General features: G+C 49.2%; 1 protein-coding gene across 3 annotated transcripts in view; it reads left to right on the forward strand.

The window, feature by feature from the left end:
• The first annotated feature begins 2,320 nt into the window (after positions 1-2,320).
• ACACB (acetyl-CoA carboxylase beta) overlaps positions 2,321-13,181 on the forward strand; it is a 116,568-nt gene continuing 105,707 nt past the window's right edge. For all 3 annotated transcript variants that reach the window (XM_027566507.1, XM_027566511.1, XM_027566508.1), the window contains exon 1: positions 2,321-3,313. The gene's annotated coding sequence lies outside the window, so the exon portion shown is untranslated. The remainder of the gene's footprint in view (positions 3,314-13,181) is intronic.

Here is a 13,181-nt window from a genome sequence, read left to right on the forward strand (position 1 = left end):
ATTAAGTAACCCCTGCAAGTCACCTAGCACTTTCCAGGTGGCACAGTGGTAAAGAACTCACCTACCAGTGCAGGAGATGGAGATTCAATCCCTGGTTCAAAAAGATCCCCTGGAGTAGCAAATGGCGACCCATGCCAATATTCTTGCCTGGAAAATTACATGGGCAGAGGAGCCTGGTGGGTTACCATGGGGGCGGCACGGGGGAGGGTCATAAAGAGCTGGACACGACTGGGGAACTAAACAGCAGACAGCAGTCACCTAAGCTCAAATACCTGTGACAGGTCCCTTACCCTCTGGCTGGCTGTTTCCACCTGAACCTTGACTGAGTCAGAGAAGGAGCAGGTGGGTCCTTAGAACTCAGGGCCTTCAAAGGTCGTCAGCATCAGCATCCTCCCGGCAGGCCTGCTCCAAATCCAGCTTTCTCACCTGCCCTGTAGCTATCAGTGGAGGAGAATAGACCCTTCCCAGGCTGGCACTGATGACAAAAAGCTACAACTCCCTGCTGACCCATGGGCCAAACAGGGAAACTCGGAATCAATCCTATGTAACGATCAGATCAGATCAGATCAGATCAATCGCTCAGTTGTGTCTGACTCTTTGCGACCCCATGAATCGCAGCACACCAGGCCTCCCTGTCCATCACCAACTCCCGGAGTTCACTGGGACGTCCATCGAGTCAGTGATGCCATCCAGCCATCTCATCCTCTGTCATCCCCTTCTCCTCTTGCCCCCAATCCCTCCCAGCATGAGTCTTTTCCAATGAGTCAACTCTTCGCATGAGGTGGCCAAAGTACTGGAGTTTCAGTTTTAGTATCATTCCTTCCAAGGAAATCCCAGGGCTGATCTCCTTCAGGATGGACTGGTTGGATCTCCTTGCAGTCCAAGGGACTCTCAAGAGTTTTCTCCAACACCACAGTTCAAAAGCATCAATTCTTCAGCGCTCAGCCTTCTTCACAGTCCAACTCTCACATCCATACATGAACAATCAGATACTCTGTGCCATAGGGGGATTTTGGTAAATGGAACTCTTAGAACTGGGGCACCCTGGGGACAAAGCTGGTATGGGCCTCAGTGGGTGGAATCATCTGCTCCCTGGGAGAAGGGTTTGGGCTGCAGCATCCAGGGTGGGGCCCTGCTCTGGAATTCAGTTGGGCAAAAAGCCACATGTGAGCTGGGCTTGGCGATGGGCCGACTCTGCAGCTTGGGCCTTGGGTGGCCACCAGGGGGCGCTGAGGCCACGCCAGGAAGGCAGTGACGTCCCGAGGGGTGTCAGGGTGGCTGGGAGGTAGGAAGAATTCAGGGTAGAGGAGCCAGAGTCTTCAAGGTTGAGCAGGGCAAATGCCCTTGCGAGGCGACTCGCTGTACCTGCAGGAACTCTCTGTGCTTTGGCTCCATCTCCTCCCCCTTGGGCAGCTGGAGTTCAGAGCTGCGTCGGTATCACCTGGGACCCCCGGAGTCGGGGGTTACACCATGCAGGGTGGGGGGGCTGGAGGTGGCAGGTCTTGGCCACTTGAGGATTTCTGTTACTCCTCCTCTGCTTACAGATCATGTGACCCACCAACCCCAGTTCAAGCCACGGTTTCCCCATCTGTACGATAAGAGGGTAGGCTGGAGGATCCTTCAGGTCTTCGTTGCACCACACGGGATCTCCGTTGCATCGTGAGGAATCTTGCTTTGCAGCACATGGAATTCTCTAGTTGTGTCCCTTGGGCTCCAGAATGCGAAGGCTCAGTTGCCCTGCGGCATGTGGGATTCGGTTCCCTGACCAGGGATCGCACCCTCTTTCCCTGCGTTGCAAGGTGGACTCACAAGCATTGGACTACTAAGGAAGTTTGTAGTGTTTCATTTATTCTTCTCAACCATGCGGTGAAGTCTTTAGATGAAAAAACAGGCTTGGCCGTTTGCCCAAAGCCACAGGTGACAGAGCAAGGATTCAGAGTCAGATCAATCTGATTTCAAAGCCCAGTAGTCCTGCCACTATTGACCCTCTGCCCAGATCATAATTTTTTGGAGTCATTAGGGAGAGATTTTCAATGGAGTGTTAAAAAAATTTCCCTGAGTTACGAATGGCTCCCCCTGGAGACATCGGAGGACATGTCTGCGTTTAGAGAGATGGCTCTTCCACAGGCTTGTGTGAGCTCTTCTGGAGTGAAGTAGGCTGGGCAAACAACCTAAGCCCCACCATTGACTGAGTCCTTGACCTGCATTTTTTTCATTCCCCAACTCCAGGCTCCCGCTGATGATATCCAGGCTTCAGGAGAACCCGGGCAGCAGGCAAGAAATACGCTTCCTCTTTGTAAGTCCACTGGAGAAAATCCCATGAGATTCACTATTTGCTAACTCTTCCTTCTTGAAAAACGTGCCCAGAAATGAAGTCGCTCTGGCAGGGTGAAGCTGTACCTGGCATACCCACCGCTGAAATCATGTGTGCGTTAGTTCAGCGCCCTTACGGGTTTTTCCACTTGCCAGGCCACTGAACTGCGGTGCCCTTATCCCTTCTCGGAGCACAGTGGAATGCCCTTTTGTGCGGCCTTGGCTCCCCCCGCCCCAGCTCTGGCTCGAATCTGGACGTGACCTTTGTCCTACAAGCCTCTAGCCCCCCTCCCTCCACACACACACCCCAGCTGCGGAACACTCTGTAACCGTGGCACAGAGCCGATTTATGTCTTCTCCGTCAGTCCCCGAGACAGCCATCTGACCCTGCATGGGAACAGAGCTGTTTGGTTCTGTTTTTTTTCCCCCTGAGTCCTGAAAAATAGGAGACATTTCATCAGGTGGCATCTTCCTTGAGACCCTTGAGACTCAAGAGATTTTACAAAATCTTTCTTGAGACGCAAGAGATTGCGGGGAGAGAAGCCAGGAGATCTTTTGAAAGTGATCATCTTGGGCCTTCACTGTGGGCTTGTTCCAGAAGACATTTCACGGACACCCCACGCCCTGCTCAGGGTTAATTTCCACACGTGTCAGGAGGGCCAAAATGACTGTATTGCTGATGGTAGCTTGGACTTTAAATGACCCGTGGTTCAGAGATCTAGGGATTTTGAAATAAAGCGAGGAATGGGATTAAAAGCAGGTGACAGAACTTTTCGCACTTCGCCTGGCTTATGCCACTCTTCACAGCCTTGGGAGTGGAGTGCCCCAGGGATATTTTTAAACAGCAGGAGCTAGTTCATCTGAAAGTGACATTTATAGTCCCCTCAGTGAGCAGCTGGCTAGCTGACATTCAGGTCCTCGGCAAAAAGTGAACCTGGAAAATTCAGCCTGGATGCCCAGTTGAAAGGACATGGGGAAAGGAAAGAGGCAGAGATAAGTGGTAAGTGAGCTTTCCTCTCCCTGGGGTCACTGACCACACAGCCAGTGTCCAGGTGAACAGGAATTTAACACATAGCGAGGGCAGCCTCTGGACAGAAGCATGGCTGGCTGTGAGAAGCTGATGTAAAGGGCTGGAAATGTAGTGTAGATGAAGGACCTTTCTTTGCTTCTATAAATGGGTATGTTGCTGGGGATCCCTGTGCAAACTTTTATCAGTTCCCCAAACCAGAAGAGTTTAGGCCTACCTAAAAGGCAAGGGGGGAGATTTTTGACTCCCAAAGCTTCTGTTATCAGGAAAAGAATTCTGTTTCCTATAGATGTCTGATTTCTCAAACTCGCTCTTTTTTTTTTTTTTTAAATGCAGACTGTTAAGAGTCAAACATTTCTGGTGTCCTCTGTGGCCAGAAAGACATGATTTTCTTTCATTTTTTAAAAAGCGTAGTACTAAGGAAGTCTTGAATCAAGCATGTAGTAAAATAGGGCTCCTCCCTGAACCATCCTTCAGTCTCTCTCTCCTTCTTCCAGGGAGCCCCACCTTTACCAGTGCACGTGTGTGTGTGCTCAGTCGCTTCAGTGTCTGGCTCCTTGTGACCCTATGGACCGTACACCGCCAGGCTCCTCTGTCCATGGGATTCTCCAGGCAAGAACACTGGAGTGGGTCGCCATGCCCACTTCCAGGGGATCTTCCCGACCAGGGATCGAACTTGAGTTTCTTAGGTCTCCTGCATAGGCAGGCCGGTTCTTTACCACTAGCGCCACCTGGGAAGCCCCTTTACGATGCAGTTTAGTGTAAAACTTCCCAGACCTTATGTCCTTCAGACTTTTTGTTCTGAAAATGCACTGTGTTCTTGATCCCGTCTCACGTCAGTCATTACTGTTATTTTGACACACACAGGCACGACTGAGGGGGAGTTCCCAGGAAGCAGGTCTTTTTCAATTTAAAAACTGGAAGGTATAGACATTGTTTTCTAAATAATTTTTGCTTCTAACAGTGTCTTGGGGCATCTTTTCCAAGATGCGATTTCTTTACTGACTGACCTCTCCAGGTTTTATATGGAAAGACCCAGCCCATCCTAAGTCAGGTGATCAGAGTTGCAAGCATCCCCAGAGCGTGACTTTATTTGAAGAGCTCTGGGAAGGCGTTTTGTGTTCATGCAAAAGAGTTTTATGTGCCCCTGCTTGGGTGTCATGTAAACTCCCTCAGCCTCTTGTTACCTTCAGATCTGAGATAGAAATTAGAGTATGACTTTATACCAGATACTTGATCTTTACGGGGAAATAAACACTTTAATTTCCCAGGTAGCTCAGTGGTAAAGAATCCATCAGCCAATGCAGGAGACCCAGGTTTGATCCTTGGGGGGTTTGGGAAGATCCCCTGGAGAAGGAAATGGCATCCACTCCAGTATTCTTTTTTTTAAAAAATTATACTTGTTTATTTTTAATTGATTGATGAACACTTCACAATATTGGTTTGATTTCTGCCATACATTAGCATGAGTTAGCCATAGGTGTACATATGTCTCCTCCCGCGAACCTTCCTCCTGACTCCCCACCCTTCCCCACCCCTCTGGGTTCCTACAAAGTCCTGGTTTGAGTCCCCTGAGTCATACAGCAAGTTTTCATTGGCTATCTATTCTCCATATGGTAGTGTCTATGCTTCCACGCCCCTCTCTCCATGCATCTCACACTCTCCTTCCTCTCCCCTGCCCTTGTCCGAAAGCCTGTCCTCTATGTCTGCATCTCATTGCTGCCCTATAAGTAGATTCATCAATACCATCTTTCTAGATTCCCTGTATATATATGTTAATATACTTGTTTCTGTTTGTTTTTCTCTTTCTGACTTACTTCACTCTGTATAATAGGCTCTAAGTTCATCCACCTCATTAGAACTCACTTGAATGTGTTCTTTTTTATGGCTGAGTAGTATTCCATTGTATATATGTACAACATCTTCTTTATCCATTCATCTGTCGATTGACATCCAGGTTGCTTCCATGTCTTAGCTATTGTAAATAGTGTTGCAGTGAACACTGGGGTACATATATCTTTCTCAATTTTGGTTCCTCAGGGTATATGCCTAGGAGTGGTACTGCTGTGTCATATGGGGTTTTATTCCTAGTTTTTTAAGGAATCTCCATACTGTCTTCATAGTGGCTGTATCAATTTACATTCCCACCAGCAGTACAAGAAGGTTCCTTTTTCTCCACACCCTCTCCAGCACTTGTTGTTTGTGGATTTTTTGATGATGGCCAGTCCATTATTCTTGCTGGGAAATCCCATGGCCAGAGGAGCCTGGCGGGCTATAGTCCAGGGGGTCGCAAGACTTGGACGTGACTCAGTGACTGTGTGTGTGTTCTAGTTGCTTCAGTCATGTCCAGTTTTTTGTGGCCCCATGGACTGTAGCCCATCAAGCTTCTCTGTCTGTGGGATTCTCCAGGCAAGAATACTGGAGTGGGTTGCCATTTCCTCCTCCAGGGGATCTTCCTGACTCAGGGATCGAACCTGAGTCTCTTTTTAAGTCTCCTGCATTGGCAGGTGGGTTCTTTACTGCTAATGGCACCTGGGAAGCCCATTAACTACTCAGGTTCTAATCAGTAGGCTGGGTGGCTTACGTCTTGCTTTATGTATTTTTAAACTTTTTAGTACAACAAATGAACTTTTTTGGGAAACGCACTCAGAGGTAGAGTGAATAATAGCACAGCAAGCCCTACACATTCACCAGCTGCCTTCAATGGCAGTTGGCCTTATGCTCTTCTAGTTTCTCCTACTCACACATACACCTTTCCCTCCTGTATTTTCCTCCAACATTTTATTATGAACATTTTCAGACATACAACAACACTGAAAGAAAGTTACAGTGAGCACTCATACACCCACCACTTAGATTCTGCCAGTAACGGTTTATTATATTTGCTTCATCACATGTCTGTTTCTCTATCTACACTTTTTACACATTTCTTTTTTTTTGGCCGCGATCTTAATTTCCTGACCAGGGATTGAACCTGGGTCCCTGCATTATGAATATGGAGTCTTAACCACTGGACCGCCAGGGGAGTCCTGTACACATTTCTTAGAAATTATAGTCTTCAATACCTTTTCCCTTGAATACTTCAGTAACTCGAGTTACTGAGTAACTCAAGTTACTGTCATTAACTCAAGTTCTGTTTCTCTGGAGTATTTTCAAGCAAATCTCAGAGCCAGATAAATACTTCAGTACATTGCTCTAAAAGAGATGAGGACTTTTTACAAAAGCCATTGCCAGGACTTTCCTGGTGGCCCAGTGGCTAAGACTCCACCCTCCCAGTGCAGGGGCCCAGGTTCAGTCCCTGGTCAGGGAACCAGATCCCACACGCTGCCAGTAAGAGTTTGCAAGTTGCAGCTAAGACCTGGCGCAGCCAGTTAAATAAATAAAAATATAAAGTCATTGCCATGATTATCTACCTCCAGCGCAATTAATGCTGTTTCCTTTATCCAGTATCCAGCTCATGCTCAGTGTCCTCTGGTCACCTCAAAGATTTTGTCTTTGAGGTTGTTTTGTTCAAATCAGGACCCACGAAAGGTCGTAGTAAGTCTCTTTTCACCTAAAGTAATCACTACCCTCCTTTACTAAATGACAGTTGCTTATTGAAGAAATGGAATCATGTGTCCTGTAGAATTTTCCCCATGCTGGACTTGGCTGATTAAACTGAATAAGCACCCTCAAGGCATCATGTAGCAAGCTTCTCTGTCCTTCTTAATAAAGTATTAAGTCTAGAGTCTTGAATGAACTCAGGTCCAAATGCAGAGCTGTTGCTGTATACTCCTCATGTCCTGTCGAGAAGAACAGAACGTCTGATTATCCCACTAGCAGTGATGCCAACTCATCGTAGAGTCTGGGGATAACCTGATCTCCGTTGTGAAATTCCTCTTCAACCTTTCCCCAGATGGCTTTACAAGTCACCGATGGTTGGAGCCTAGGACATTATTATTTCGTTATGGTTGTGAATCATGGTTTCCTACTGCCATCAGTCATTCCGTGTTTATGAGCCATCCCTGTTCTATGACTTAGAACTTTCACCCACCGCTTGGTAAGAACTTTCACCCACCGCTTGGTAACCTTGAAGCATACAGGGTCTTTTCCTACAGCAAAGGCAGGATAGATGCTCAATCACATCCCTTTCTTTGGTAATTCAGTCTCCAAAGTAATAAGTGATGCCACGGCAACCTTCCAGGTGTCAGTGAGGGGCAGGGTTTGTATTTGTTGTCATAACAGTATGACCTCATGATTTTTAAAAATGTCAATATATTTGATGTATTTCAATCCACTGCAATTGTCGTCTTATTTTCTGGCCCTAAGTATCTTTTTTTTTGACAGGGAAGGCCGTTCAGGGTGTACCTCCTGTGTTTACAAGTCTGCCCCAGCCCTGGAGTCAGTCATTTCTCCAAGGGGTCCTGGTTCCTTTTAGTGGGAAATATACTTAGAAATCATAATCTGGACATCAGGGAAGTTCCGTGACTCTATGACATGATTCCCGTGGTTGCTCTGTTCGTAATGGACTGGAGAGACATGACTGGGGGCAGGTAGATGGGTCAGGAGGCTGGTACACTGGTCCCCATGAGAGAAAACTGTGGCTTAAAGTTGGTCTTAGGCAGAGTACTTAGCACAAGGCTTGAAGCATCCTGGGAAATGCAACCAATGGGAAATGCATAAAAGAAACATGCTTTCATGATTTGCATTGTTTGTATATTAGTGAACTGAAACCTTACCAAAACTCTCGGAGGAAGGCATTCTTACCATCCCCGTCTAATCCTCAAGAAAACCAAAGCTCAGAGAGGTGAGGAAACCTGCTCAAGATCATGCAGGAAATAAAGAGCAGAAATCTTGAATCTAGCATCTCCAGATCCAATACTTCAACCAATACACTGTGTTGCTCATAGGTGTCATTATTTCAAACTCAAAAAGAAAAAAAAACACCTAGGTTATTTCTGGCACTAAACCTGATCCCTCATCAGTGAGGCCGACTTGCTTACACTTCATGAGATTGTAAACCGGGATTCCAGAGTGAGAGGGCTGGGTCCCAAGGGCAGAGCCAACCGTCAGACCCCGTCCCCGCCCCTTGGCATTTCTGTGTCACTACACTTTAGCAGGAAGTGGCCCTTGAGACCGCTGCTGCTCAATCGATTCAGCTCTAAAGTTGGCAACTGCATTTCCAAAGCTGGCAGGAAGCATGGGGGCAGCCTTGAAAGTGAACCGCAGTCCCCAGGGTGGTGTATGGCTCAGATGGGAAGGAGGTGCCCCCCCGCCCCGAGTTACACCACTGCCTTCCAGGCTGGGTGCTGCAGTGGTCCCACCCGGGGACCAGCCTGAGTGGAGGCGCTCAGCCAACAGAGCCAGGGGTGACGGGAGGAAGAAGTCCCCATCATATAACAGCTCTACCTCACAGGGAAAACAAGGCATTGGATCCCTGACCCCCAAGGCAGGGGCCATCCTTCATTTACACCAAGCTAAACAGTTCGCCTGTGGCTTCCCAGGTAGGTCAGTGGTCAAAAATCTGCCTACCAAGCAGGAGACGTGGGTTCCATCCCTAGGTCGGGAAGATCCCCTGGAGGAGGAAATGGCAACCCACTCCAGTATTCTTGCCTGGAAAATCCTATGGACTGACGGGCAACAGTCCATGGGGTCACAAAGGGTCAGATACAACTCATCGACTAAAGAACAACAGCAAACAATTCACCCACCCCGTGAGTGCATTTAATCGCCCCGGTGGGCTGCTGAGGTTGGGGAAACTAAGGCTCTGGTTACCCACTCTGCTGGTAGGTAGGTGGCAGAGCTGAGATTCCTGCTGGGGTGGCCTGGCTGTAGCACCTTCTCTGAGCTCTCTCCATAGCTCCAGCCCTCTCCAGCTCCAAGAAGGAGGTGTGGCCCCCACCTTGCTCACCATCCCCGTCTGCTACCCCACCCCCACCCCCACCCCACCCTTTTCTCAGCGCCAGGCCGACCGTGTAGGGTTCCTGGAGAGATTCTGTCTCCTCCTGATCCTGTACCTCTGCCTGGTGAAGTCACACACCTTCCGTCTCAGCTGAGATATCCCTGAGAAAGCTTTCCCTCACCTCTAAGACTGAGGCAGGGCCCCTGCTTGCGCCCTTACTTTGCTCCAAGATCTTAACTTGCTTCCCACTGAGAGTGTAAACCCTGGCTGGGCAGGACCATTCCTGCTCTGTTTGCTCCATATCCATGACAGCCGGCACCTCGCCTGTGCCCAGGAATTACCTGCTTGTGAATGAGTGAAGGTTGAAGAATGCAAATTCCCGGCACAGAAGGAAGAGAGAGGAAGGAGGGTAGAGTTCCCTCTGGAAGGTGGAGGGGACCTCAGGCGCGCAGAACAGTCAGCTTCTGCAGTTTCTATAGGAATGACGCCAGTGAGACAGGATCAGGACAGATGAGCCCGATAGACCTCTGAGGTCACAGAGGAAGTTTTCCTCTGGAGGTGAGGGATCGCTGCTCTTACATTCCTCCAAGACAGGGGTCAATCTGGAAACATTCGGGCTGGTTTTGCCTGCACACCCCCCCCCCCCACACAGGTCAACCCCATCCAAAGCTGAATTTGTCTCCCCAGGTGTAAATCCAGCACCTGCCATGTAACAGGCACCAGGGACGTGCCCCTTTCCAGGTCAACAGTCCCAGAGGACCCTGGGACTTCTGATTCTGAGCCTTTCCCGACTGCAGGAAGAACTGAAATGTACAGACCTTTCTCAAATGTGTTTTCCTGTTGGAAGCTGGGTTCTTACATCGGTGGCCCCTGAGGCCGCACACCTGCTCGATTCTAGGACCAACTGGGTGTTGGTATTTCAGGCTTGCTCTATCAGTGTTTGCTGAGATTCTCCAGAGGCCTAGGTGTTCTGACAGGTGACAAGTTTCAGAACTGCCGACCCTCCCCGTGTTTCTTCCAGGCTTCTGATTCCATCCATCCAAGAGGGTGGCCAGTTAATCAATTGAATCAATAGTTTGCTCACCTCCCCCTCTTGGGGTCTAGGCTTTGGAGTCAGGCAGAACAGGGCTGGGTTCTATGCACCTCCAAAGCTGTGTGACTTTGGGAAACTCACTTCCCCTTTCTGGGCACTGGATTCTTATGCCTGATCTGTGAAATGTGATAAGATACTTTCCTCGTAGGACTACATGAGGAGTAAACGAGATCCTGAATGCAGGATGCTCATTATAATGGGAGGGGTGAGAAGTGAATTTGCTCAGTCGTCTGCGACTCTTTGCGATCCCGACTGTAGCCTACCAGGCTCCTCTGTCCGTGGAATTTTCCAGGCAAGAGTACTGAAGTAGGTTGCCATTTCCTTCTCCAGGGGATCTTCCCGACCCAGGGATCGAATCCAGGTCTCCTGCATTGCAGGCAGACGCTTTACCCTCTGAGCCACCAGGGAAGCCCCATAATGGGAGGGGTAGCTGTTGTTATTTATTAGCTGTTGTTCGTAGTTGAAGAATAGCAGAGCACAGAGTCTGTTCCCAGAGGTGGAGGCTGCAGTTCTCTTGCTGTTCCTCAGGGGGCAAGGAAGTGTGGACGCAGTACTGATGCCCTCAGCCACAGTCGCAGGGAAAGGTGAGGTTTGCGGATTACACAGCCAGTGTGATTTCTCAAGTCTCCCCATTTGTAGGGAGCTATACCTAAATATCTTCTTCAGATGCAAACTTTCTAAAGAAAACAAATGATTATCCCTTCACAGTAGAACCATTCTGCTGGTTACTGCTCCCAGTTTAGTGACTTTGGCTGAGTTCCCATCTTTAGACAGTAGAGTTAGAAATTTGCCATCCAGCAGGTGTCGAGGGCAAATTCTCTTTGAGATTTCCTGGCCCCTTGGCAACCTGGTGAACTCCTATTCCTCCTTCAAAGGCCCAGAGCAGATGTCATCTCTTTAATTTTTCCCCTGTCCATCTCCACACCTGGAAGGAGTTCTTTCCGAACTGCCTTCCACAGCCTTCCCTGGTGGTCCGTGGCTGAGTCTGCCTTCCAATGCAGATAACATGAGTTCCATCCCTGATTAGGGAACTAAGATACCACATGCCACACAGTGCGGCCAAAAAAAAAAAAAAAGAAAATGAACTGCGTTCCAGATGTGACTTTTCCTGATTCTGGGATTCTAGTGGCTAAATCGTGATTTTAAAAGGTTATTTTTCCCTTTGGGTAGAACTCTCCCATCTCTCCCAAAACCTTTCCCAGGAGAAGAACCCCCGAGGCTAGAGAAGTCATTTTGTTATTTATTTCTTGTTGCATTTTAGTTTCTTAAAGGCGTGGATGCAGAGATTTAAAAACAAAGCCAGGGCTCTAAGAACCCAAGCAGCGCCCCCAACAGTCACTTCTCAGGTCTGGGGTTTTAGGACCTTCCTCGGGGCTTATGGGGGAAATTGTGCACAGAGAGCAGGAGGACATGAAGATTAGGAGCGTGGGCTTCACAGCATGGCCACCTGCGTCCTATCGGTGTGAGCCTGGGAGGCGATGGGGCCCACAGAAGGTGAGGAAGAGGCAGTGCCTTTGTAGAGGACTTCAGGGGCCCCTCTTGATGAGACCATGTGTGTGAAGCTCTCAGCACAGTGGCCGTGCGCTCAGAAAACGCTGCTGGCAGGAAGACACACCCCTCTGATCTATTAGGGATAAACTTCCTGTCCCGTACCACTGTCTCTGGGACTTCCCTGCCCATCCAATGGTCAAGACTCTGCACTGCCCATGCAGGGGGCGTGGGTTTGATCCCTGGTCAGGGAACTAAGATCTCACAGCCGCAAAAAGAAAAAATAAAAAACGCAAAATAAATATAAAATTAAGAACCTCATCTCTCTGAATAACATAAAAAGTCATACACACACACACACACACACACACACACACACAGTTCTCAGGACCATCTCTGTTGGATCAGGGAACAGACAGAATTTAATTAACAGACATGAATTCAGCCTGAATTAACATCTGCTGCAGCCCCACAGATGGCCTCCTCTTTGGAAGAAACCACCTGCCCCACAGGCCTGCAAAGCTGAAGGGGGTCCAAGGAGTGTCTCTCTGTGAGGGTCTTCCTGTCCCACTCGGGCACCTGAGCAGTGTCGGACTGGGGCGGCCACCCGCGTAGAAACACCCAGTCTGTTTCTGCCCCTTGGTGGAGGAGAATCTCACCATCACCAGCCGTGTTCTTTCCATTTTGGTTCAGCAAGAAGGGGAGGGTGGTGTTCGACAGGTCTCGGTTGATCCTACCAGTAATCCTATGACATGTGTGAGGCTGGGGATTTTCCCTCCTTTTCTTGATGGGGAAACAGATTCAGAGAGGGGACAGGATTCGTCAGAGACAACCCTCTGGGGGGCAGAGTGCCACTGGGCAGTGATCCATCCTGCCTGAGGCTCTCTGCTTGGATCAACTGTGCTCAGCGCCCTGCCTGAGTGACCGCTCTGGATTCTTGGCGCCTCCTCTGGGAGCTGCGCCCTTACACTGTTTTGCCGACGAGCATGCTGAAGCTCCTTCGCCCAGAACTCACCCCGTGTGAGGTGAGAACCCACATCAGTGTCCCGGGCACCCACCAAGGTACCTGAGGACAGTGGGTCTTTACAGTGACTATTGTCCCACGCTGGCCTGGAGCGGGGGATCTTGGTGCCACTCACGGCAGTGTCATGAATTTCACATGTGACCTCTGGCCTCTGCTCACCTACCAAGCAAGAACACTGGACCTGCCAAATGTCCCCCTCTCAGCCTGGCAGTGGGAACCTGAGTGGCTTATGGGGAAACACAGGGTTACCTGCGACACCCCAAACCTAAGGGCCAGAGTGCAGGTTTAATTATCTACTGGCAGGTTTGACCGCCTTGGGGGTCTGGCATAGCATCCTCTATTACTGTAATGCTCT

The sequence above is a fragment of the Bos indicus x Bos taurus genome, chromosome 17 (assembly GCF_003369695.1).
Source record: "Bos indicus x Bos taurus breed Angus x Brahman F1 hybrid chromosome 17, Bos_hybrid_MaternalHap_v2.0, whole genome shotgun sequence".
Taxonomy (NCBI): Eukaryota; Metazoa; Chordata; class Mammalia; order Artiodactyla; family Bovidae; genus Bos; species Bos indicus x Bos taurus.